Source organism: Felis catus, chromosome E2, assembly GCF_018350175.1.
Source record: "Felis catus isolate Fca126 chromosome E2, F.catus_Fca126_mat1.0, whole genome shotgun sequence".
Classification (NCBI taxonomy): domain Eukaryota; kingdom Metazoa; phylum Chordata; class Mammalia; order Carnivora; family Felidae; genus Felis; species Felis catus.
The window spans coordinates 29,498,595-29,509,713 of NC_058382.1; positions in this window are offsets into that span (position 1 = coordinate 29,498,595).

Sequence of the window (11,119 nt, forward strand, 5' to 3'; positions counted from 1 at the left end):
GCAGCCACTCTGGAAAACAGTGTGGAGGTTCTCAAAAAATTAAAAATAGACCTACCCTATGACCCAGCAATAGCACTGCTAGGAATTTACCCAAGGGATACAGGAATACTGATGCATAGGGGCACTTGTACACCGATGTTTATAGCAGCACTCTCAACAATAGCCAAATTATGGAAAGAGTCTAAATGTCCATCAACTGATGAATGGATAAAGAAATTGTGGTTTATATACACAATGGAGTACTACGTGGCAATGAGAAAGAATGAAATATGGCCCTTTGTAGCAACGTGGATGGAACTGGAGAGTGTGATGCTAAGTGAAATAAGCCATACAGAGAAAGACAGATACCATATGGTTTCACTCCTATATGGATCCTGAGAAACTTAACAGAAACCCATGGGGAGGAGAAGGAAAAAAAAAGAGGTTAGAGTGGAAGAGAGCCAAAGCATAAGAGACTCTTAAAAACTGAGAACAAACAGGGTTGATGGGGGGTGGGAGGGTGGGGAGGGTGAGTGATGGGTATTGAGGAGGGCACCTTTTGGGATGAGCACTGGGTGTTGTATGGAAACCAATTTGACAATCAACTTCATATATTGAAAAAAAAAATGAGCCCGCAGACTAAAATTCCTAATGCTTGTGGAAAATTGGTAGACAAGAAAACCAATACTTGGGAAAGTAATTTATTCAAGATGAAATTTAAAAAAATTGAAATACCTAAAAACGACTTTAAAATAAGTGCCCTTAGAACCCCTGACAAGGTAAATAAATGCGTACCCTTCACATAAGAAGTTAAATGCATTATGAAACAGAACAGGCATAAATAAAATAGGGGAAGGAGGAGATTTGAAGGAAGCAATTCTGAAAATTAATCAACTCCGAATGGCCAGGATAATCTTGGACTAGAAATAATCATTAAAAACCTGATGGCATAGAATTGAAGAACGCAACAAGCTCACCGATGCCATAGCAGTTCAACACTTGGTCCATTGAGAGGCTCTGTCGTTCCAGAAGGGGGAGGAAGACCACGGAGCACATAGGGAAGAATCAATATTAGAAATGATGAGGACTGAGAATTTTCTAAATTTGGAGAACGGCCTTAGTTCTTAAAGAGTAGGCCATCTAAATTGTTAAGTTGATGGATAAAAACCAAACTACGACACTTCTCACCTTTTATCTCAGAGAAATGGAGACGGATTCACCTAAAACATGCACATGTATGTCCTTAGCAGTTGTCTGATCACAGCCCCAAAGCGGAAGCCACCCAGAGGCCCTTCAGCAGGGGAATGGTCTATCTCCATGCCAAGGAATATCACTCAGCGACTGAAAGGGAATTATCGATCCACATAGCACTTGCACGAATCTCTAGAGAATTGCACGGAAGGGAAAACAAGCCAACGTCAAAAGGCTACCTACCAAAGCACTTCGTTTCTGTAGCACAGTGGAGAACAGACTGGTGTTTACGAGGAGTTATAAAGGGGAGTGGGGCGGAAGTGGATGTGCCTGCAAAAAAAGGGTATCATGAGGGATCCCTGAGGTGGCGGGGAAACGGCCACCATTTTGATATACGCGTCAATACCCTGGGCGGTGAGGTTGTACTGCCATTTGCAAGACTTACCACTGGGGGAGCCTGAAATCGAGGTACATGAAATCTCTCCGTGCTATTACTAATGATTGCATGCGAATCTCACAAGGATCTCCAAATAAAAAGTGTTAATAAACTTTTTCATGGCTCCAGGACAAGTCATGAAACGAGATCTTCAAAGTGCTGAGGAATATAATGGTCAACACGGAATCTTATATCTCCCTAAATTATCTTTAAAAGGGAGCCACTAAAAAAGCAAGCAAGAAGTAATTGGTAAATTCCAAACTCTCTCATGAAAGAGGAAAAAGAATAACTGGAAATAGCATCTATTAATGCAACAGAAAACAGGAAAACAGGAGGGGAGGGACAAACAAGACGCATTATAAACGGAAGATTTAGTAAATTGATGGAAATGGGTCCAAACATTGTAAATCATAATAGTTAAACTCATCTATGAAAGGGCAGCAAGAGTTAAACTGGATTAAAGAAACTGAAATGAAGTAATATAGAAATGTTAAAAATCAAGCAATGAAAAGAACACCAGGGAGAGTTATTATTATTATTATTATTATTATTATCATTGGGAAAAGAATAGCCCTACAAGACAATATAGAATTGGAAAACAAAAAAGCCTTAATAAGCATGAAGAAAAAGAGATGAAAATAAAATTCAATAATATGATATAATAACAATGTCCTTGTCTATACTTGAGAACGTATCATTTAGTTGGAAAAATGCAAAAAATGATGCGCTGAAAGAACATGATGGCCTAGACATAATAACTGTTAGCATTTGAAAATATGGAACTAGAGACTTTTTTCCCCTTTTTAAATTTTTTTTTAATGTTTATTTAGTTTTTTCAGAGGGGAGCGGAGGGGCAGAGAGAGATGAGACACAGATCCTAAGCTCTGAGCTATCAGTACAGAGCCCGACGTGGGACTCGAACCCATGAGCCGTGAGATCATGACCTGAGCCGAAGGTGGACACTTAACCGACTGAGCCACCCAGGTGCCCCGGAACTGGAGACTTTTATGCACATTTATGTAATATATATACTTTGTCATTGAACATCTTTCCATATCAAATCATCTACATTATAATAGAAAGTAATGTGCCTGATTATAATCACTACTGAATGGACATATCATAATTTATTTAACCAATCTCCTGTCCTTAGACATTTAGACTTCTTCAGAGTTTATTATCAACAACTCAATGAATATCCATGAGCAAACAACACTTTCACTTTCCCTGCTATAAATAATACATATCATGATGCCTTTGAGACATATCGCTACATCATTAATATAAACTTTTCTTAGTGGCCTGTAAGGGTGCTTATTTTATTAACAACTCATTAACACTGGGCACTATCTTTCTTCCTTTTAATGAACATGAAGACAATTTAATTTTTCTAGACTCTATAAACAAAACAAGGTACAACTACGCTAAAGCATTTTCTACAACTGAAGGAGATCAAAAAGGAAAGTGAAGAACACCTATTACCTGCCACCAGATAGAAGGATGATTAAAATTCTGTGTATCACTTGCCAGAATATTTTTTTTTACAAAATTGAGATTATATTATTTTTTTCCACTTGAAAATTAAAGTTGCAATTTACCTACAAAAAATTCAGCAGTTTCCATGTCCAATTCCCCACATTTTGACAAATGTTTGTAGCTGAGAAATCACCATCACGAGCAAGGTATAGTTGACTAGAACATTCTCCCATACTCCCATGTAGCCAACTCTTCCCCCTCTCCTATACCCCTGTCCTGTGTCCCTATAGTTTTGCTTTTTCCAGATTGTCAAATAAATAAAATCGTGCAGCCTTCTGAACTTCTTTCATTTAGCATAATGCATTTGAGATTCCTCTTCGTTACTGCATGTATCAGTGGTTTGTTCCTCTTGGCCGACGTGATATTTATATTTCTTTTAAATGTCTGCTCATCTTACCGATAACGATGATATATTCTCTTAAAATTTTCCATTTAGCTTATTACTAGTGAAACGAAATATATTTTCCATGTCTTGGCCCTTGTCTTGAAAGAGACAAATACCGTCCGTTTTCACTTACGGGTGGAGTCTAAAGAAGTCAAACCCATAGAACCAGAGAGTAGAATGATGGTTGCCTGGGGTGGAGAGGTGGGGGAAAGGGGATGTGTTGGTCAAAGGGGTACGGACTTTCAGAGAAAAGATGACCACGTTCTGGGCAGCTAGTGCACAGCGTGGTGGTCACAGTTAATAATTCTGTATCGTATCCTTGAAATTTGCTAAGAGAGTAAAGCTTTGGTGTCCTCACCACGAAAGAGGTAACCATATGAGGTGATGGACGTGTTAATTAACTCGATCGTGGTCATTGTCTCACAACCTATACATATTAAATACATACACGTGTTAAATCATCATGTTGCACACCTCAAAAAAAATCACACTGCACAACCCAAACACACATGATTTTTATTTGTCAATTATACCTCAATAAAGCTGGAAAAAAATATACCGTGAGTCAGGGTTTTCTTACCCTCCTCGTTGCTGCCCATCAGTGATGTGGTTTTACTGTCTAGTAGTTGGAGGCCTAATTGACCAAGAAATCTCATCTGTGCTCAAGTTTATATTGGCACCGTCTGCGTGTGATGGAGGTTGAGACACATGCCTCTAACAGATGGGCATTGAGCCAGGGCCTTAAATATCATGTTGGTGGTGGCGGCAAGAAGGTGGTTCTAGTCTTTTCCACCTGAGCAGCTAGAAGGGAGAATTGGAAAACTCGCCCTGAGAGCTCTTTCTCCCCAGCCATCTTAGAACCAATACAATGAAAATTAATGAGCTTGTATCAATAAACATTTATGAGGCTAGTTTCAGGTTAACCAACTAGGCCCTTCGGACAAAGTCCATCCACCTGCCAGGCTGGATAAAAGGGTCATTCTTCCAGAAGTTTCAGCCATTTTGCTCTAGTGAGACCATACAGCTCTGTTGGTTAGGGGCCAAATCTTCAAAATCAGCCAGTCCTGGGTTCAAATGATGACCCCGGCTATGAGACCTGATACAAGTTTCTTAACTTTCTGGGACCTTGATTTTTTGCCTGTCAAAAGACAATGACAGCAATTGTCCCTACTTCCCAAAGAAGGCAGTGAGATTAGGTCTGTAAAACTAGTTCTGTACCTGCCACGTGTTGAGAACTATTGTCCCCAATTAATGGCAGCTGCTGTCGTTCCTTGCACTAAGAGTGGCTGTCCTGTGGGTGGATCCGGGGCTCAGGCATTTCACTTGTGTTCTATCCTCCCACCCAGGCCCAAACAGAAGGAGAGCAAGAGAAACAACATACTCTCATCACAGCAGAAGGTTCAGTGCTGTCTCTGGAACCATTTCATGCCTCCGTGTTGCCTTCCACTAGACTCTGAGTGATGCTCCATGAGCATCAAGCCTTGATCCCAGTTGCCCATCAACAAAGCTTTCCTGAAGTGTTAGATCAAACTGGCTAAGCTACCGCTCCCTTCCCCACAAGGAGTTCTTTCTACAGGCCCAGAAATTGCAACAAAGGGGCCAAACAGCATATTCAATCTGAGGCACAATAGGTCATTTGGCATGTGCCCACACTTTTATCCTGTGAGAGGCAGCATGTGCTATAGTTGAAAGACTGTGGGATCTGGGGTCCAAAGGACCAAGGTTACTTACTGTCTCAGAGCCTCAATTTCCTCATCTCTACCCTCAGAGGATTATGATAAAGATCCAATGGGAAAAAAATCAGCCACAGACATTTGGTCCCCTTCTGTCTTCTCTGTTGTAATTCTTTATTACTTTGGTTCTGGTTCACGTCATTGATCTTGGAATGTGGCATCTCCCTTCTTTCTCTCCTGTTATTTTTGCCTCTTCTGTGACTGGAATTTCTAGCTCGATGAGGGCTCTTGAGGGTATGGGCTGTGGAGGGTCTGGAGCATATACACAACCGACTCTCCATACTTACTGAATTGTGCAACTTGAGTGCGGTCTTGCTGCTTGGCTTGCGTGTTTTCTCCTAGAGATGACGGCTCTCATCGGAGATGGAAATGTGCAGGGGACCTTCTCAAAAATGCTGCCCACCTCCAAGCACCCTTCTGTCATGAGCTCCTCCAGCCCTGACTGGGAGCAGGGTCATTACACAGAGCCAGTCCGGCAAATTTTCACCAACCCAACAGGCATGGAGCTCAAGTGCTAGAGGCACCTTTTATTCTTACCAAAATGTTGCTTTTTCTTCAGGGAGAGGCAGGCCTTGGTGGCACCAGTCTATTTTCCCTGGCTTTCTTGTTGACACTCCAGGCACCATCTTCAAAAGCAGTGTGTGCTTTTGTGTGGTAGAGAACCAGGAGGGGTCCAATTTTGCCATCAATCATATTTAATAGCATATGCTATTAATGTAATTTTGTTATTGAAGATTCTTAAATCTATTCAGTGGCTTGTACAAGACAATTATGGTTTTTAAAAAGTACATGCATGCAATCGGATATCACCTTTAATTAGAGCTGTAGCAATTAAATATGGTCATTATAAATGTGATACAAAATCTTCGCTCAACAACAGTCGACATGGCATTTCTTTCACTTAAAGGAAAATGACATTGGAATCAAACAATGAGAATTCTTATTAATCATTTGGTGTCTTAGAAAAGATTGTCTGCTAGCAAGAAGATGGGAAGGAGTGTGCAAGAGGAAGCCGTTGACGTTGTGAACCGTTTTCTCGGTCTCGGAGCCAGGCCCAACTCTGAACTCACATGGCTCGCAGTTTTAGCATCTACTCAGTGCTCAAAGCCAGGCTGTTGGAGTTCAGGGTTTGGATTTGATTAACAACACCAAGACCCCCCACCGTCCCCCTGCCCCCTAAAGTGAGGGCAGGAGCCTGAGACACATTCGCTGCAAGTTCTCACCGTGAAATCCATATCTCTTTCGTGGAGTGTTTTGCTTTTGGATCATGACAAAATTAATGTGTGCTCAATGCTAAAAATGCTTCCTTGGAGGAAGTCTGTGGGAGGTGAGAATGGGTAGGGGGAGAAACACCCCAAGTTCAGCGGCAACCTAAGCACAGTTTAGATGTCAGAAGGCAAATTTACCAAGCATTAATCAAGAATCAAGAAGGTTTGATTGATTTTTTTTTTTAGTAATAAAAAACTTAAGACAGAAATACATAAAATAGACCAAATAAATAAAATAGTAATTCCTCTTCTCCAAATCTGTCTCGGTGCTGTCTTGCGTTTCGATATAATTAAAAAGTGGTGAGATTTTTTCCTTCCTTGGAAAAACTAATGGTCTCAGTTTATGTTCCTTTATTGTATGTTCTCTGGCCATTTTGTGACTTGTCATTTAAGAGCTGGGGAAAAGAGGCTGCTTTGTATCAGGAGAAGATTTCAGCCGGTCCCCCAGCCTCGCTGCTACAAACATATTGGCCGGGGAAGGATATAGAAAGGAACTACAGAAGGTGAATAACGACTCCTCCAACAATTTAGAATGTTTGAAGTTAATTATCCTACTCTGATGACTGGTTGTCTAGACATTTTAAGTATTTATTTTGTGGTGTCCCCTACAGTTCATAATTAAAGACCTAAAGGAAGGCTCCCGGAGGTTTTTACTGGCCAGACCAGAAATTACCCACACAACATACTGTGCTTGGGCAAAACACAGGAAGAAGCTGCATTCCTTTTTTTCCATGCAGTCTGATCGGAGGCAGCGGCTAGAGTATTGACTGTCTTTGAACCGCGATGGCATTAATGAACCCGACTGAGATCCATGAGGCTCAGCCTAGGATCTACGTCCAGGACTCAGTGCGTCAATTGCTCCTAAGAGACCGAATGGGATGGGACAGTTGGCTAGAGTCATGAGTTCCCTAATTTCTAATCCTCTGAAATTACCTATGCGTCAATCAGGAGCACAATAGGAGACACTGAAGTGGTACACGCGTGGTGAAATTGTTTATTAATTCCATAACTCATCCATCCATCCATCCATCCATTCAGCCAAGTATTTCCTCAGTGCCCTATGTCAAAAGCTCTGAGTTAATATTTTTGGAGAGAGCAGAGTGATCAGGTCTGAACTTGGCTTTAATACTCATGAGATAGGTGACCTTGGGCAAGTTGTTTAACCTTTCCTGATACTTTGTCAAGTGAGAATAATCATATTTATTCTTGCACGATTGCCTGGTGGGTTAAACAGGAAAAGGTACAATAAAGTTCATTCAACGTGGTGCCCGGTCAATGCCTGATGGCTGGGGATTTTCAACGTATGCAGATATTTGCTAACAATGTAGTCAGTGTGAAAGGTGGTGCGAAAGTTCTGGAGTCGTGGGCGCTTGTGATGGTGTCTGCGGTTCTGTGAATCTTTCCTAAGTCAGAAGTCTCAAGGATACACTGATGGAAAGATTCAGTGAGTGCCCTCCATGTTAGACCTTCCCCTAAACAAATCCCCCAAATGTAGTAAAAGAACATTGAAGAGAGGCCAGATCAGGTGCTAAGCCATCCAGGCTAGTATAGCTCTCAAGAGGCTGGAAGGACCCAGTGAGGCTTCAAGGAGGAGGCAGATTTGCATGGCGCCTGGGTGGCTCGGTTATTTAAGCATCTGACTCTTGATTTTGGCTCAGGTCATGATCTTCCAATTCGAATCGAGCCCCTTGTTCGGCTCCGTGCTGACAGCATGGATCCTGCTTGGGATTCTCTCTTTCTTCCTCTCTCTCTCTCTCTCTCTGCCCTTGTCCCACTCACTCATGTGCATGTATGTGCATGCTCTCTTGCTCTCTCTCTCTCTCAAAATAAATAAATTAACTTTAAAAAAAAGAGGAGGCATAAGTTGTGGGACAGACATCCTGTAATCACTCAGAGACTGCACTCTTGTTTGCATACCTTCAGCCTGGGCCTCTCTTGGCTTCTTCTCCCAGAGTCTCCCAACTTCTGGAAGAATACACAAGACACACACTCGCATGCACTGAAATGCAGGCAGAGCTTCAGTGAAGCCTGGGGTGAGTCGTCAGCGTAGTTAAATTCCAAAGTGTGCGTATGTGAGTGTGGGAGGTAGTAGTTCTTCCTATTTGTTCTCCAGACATTTTGTCTCCCACTCTTCTTTGGGCCTTCCCCTCCGGTGCCCGGTGCCCCATGCAACACTCCAGGGCTACACTGCACTCTCCCTTGGCTGCTTCTCTGTGCTCCAGAGGATTCCAAGTGTCGTTGTGCCACAGAGTGGTAAAGTTGATTGTAAACTTGGCTCTCCAACCTCTTCACCCTTTCTTAGAGCCAATGCCTGTCTTCCAGGCCTTTCTGCATGTGGCTGGGAAGCCAAGTTGAGGAATGTCCAGAGAAGTAATAAGTGGCCATGTCCATTTTCATGATGCCCCAAGGATGGGTGCTCGCAACAGCTGTGCTTGCGGGCTGTGTTCTCTGAGTGACAGCCAGAACGGACTAGCTCCAAAGGGCAGGTTGGTTGAGGGCAAGGGCTCTGTCTGAGCCCCAAAATGGAGCACATGGATAAACGGTGGGATAGAGATGGGCGGATGGACGAGAAGAGAATTGAATCGATGAGTGAGTAAAGGAGAGATTAAAGGTTCCCTCCCAAGACAAAGAGACTCAATTCATGGATTTTCGTTGGGACTCTTGGAATAGAGAAGCCATTTTCCACGGAGACTGCTAGTTATAAAGGGGATGCAAATTCAGAGTTAATGCAGGCTTGCACATGGGGAGAGACTGCCTGAGCCAAGAAGTGGAGGGAGAGAGGGAGGGATGGAGAGTAGTAGGAAGGGGAAGGGAGTGAGAGAGGAGCGGCGGGGGCGGGGGGGGGGGCAGGGAACAGTGTTCTGAAGACATCATCTGACCACCTGCTTCCAGCCCTGTCCAAGCCCGTTACACCCTGGACTGTTCTGCCACGTGAACCAAAAACCTCCCTTCTTAAGTCTTTTTCATCATTTGCAAACAGTAGTCCTGATTAATACAATGATTGGCGTGGTGGATATTATTCTTATTTTTGTTTTGAAAATACAGCAGAAGAGAAGACGTAGGGAAACGTGTGCTTTATGATATGTTCCTCAGCTACACATATTCCAGAGTCATTTTTAAGGGGTCGGAGAGGGAATCAGGCAAACAATAGTCCTGCCTTACATTACGATAAGCTTCTTTAAACGAGGTAGTTACCTCCGACTTCACTGCAAGCCATTATGGTGGGGAAGGGGGAGGTTATCTGGGAAGGGGCAGCGCTGGGGTGTAGATGAGTTGGATTCTGTTCTCTGGGAGACCTGCGTTTTAATCCCTATTTTGAGCAAATAGGTAAATTGGTAGATTTCTTTTTCTTTAATAACCGCTCTGAAATTAAGACCCATCTACCCCTCTGCTTTACGTATTAGAAACATCTTTTTCTGGCAAAAAAAAGTTGACTGAGGTTGACTATTAGAATATCCTCCCATGAAATAATGTCCAAAATATTCCTCCAGGTAGGAAAAAGTGGATTTTAAACAGCTCTGATATTTTCCCCTTTGTTTTATCAATACTGCCTCATTTTAGCATGGGCAGGCCAAATGGCTCTGGCTTCATCCCATGAATTAATGATTCTTCAAATCAATTTAATCTGGAGCCTAATAAATTTTCCTAATGACAAATCAATGTCAAAAATAATGAAAGAAGGAGTGATTCAATGTGTTTGCCCCCCAATCTCCACTTCCCTAAGCAGAGATGTATTATCTGAAGGGCAGATTTAGCATTTTCTCTTTCTACAATGCTTGACACTTTTCCCTACGCAGGGTGAATCCTCAAAGTTAAGAGTACAGATTTCTTTCACCTTCTATGATCAGACCCTAGTACCTACACGTTATGCTTCTCATGTCTGGTCTAAGAGTCAGCATCAGAGAACTAAATTCTTTAGTTTTGTTTGCACAGGCAAACAAACAGAATGGTGTGTGTGTGTGTGTGTGTGTGTGTGTGTGTGTGTGTGTAATACATGTGTACACGAGTTTCTGGAAAATTTTTAAACAACATTGAGAGGTGAAGGTAGGTAATATATTAATGTGATGGAGTATGCAATGGAGAAAATGGTTTGCAGACGAACGAGATGGTTCCTTAGTTTGTTCCTCCCGGCTGAGTTCTATTGCTTGAAACCAACATGTACGATACTCTTAAACCAGCATCACTTCCATCTGAGACATGTGGTTGATAGTCCCAAAGAATCAGCCAGTACTTGGTAAGAGCCTGCTATGTGGCCAAGTCATGTTTAAGAGGCTGAGATACAGGGTTTAGGCAACAGGGCAGGGAGCAAGCATGAGCTGAGAGTGAGACAAGATCCTGGTAGACGAGAAACTTCTTCCTCATTCTAATGGGAAGAGAGTTCAACCTGTACACAGATTTGCTTTCTTAGGAACCATCTTCAATGCTGACTTCTTAAGATGTGCTGGCTGGTGAGGATGTTTTTGATTGGGTAAGGTCTTGCTTCAAGGTACTCCATTTGTAAAGGGCAGTGGAAATATATTCTCTGTGCATTTATCTTAATTCTCTAGACTACTTTCAAGTGAGCTGAAAGATATGAAGAAGGGACAAGACC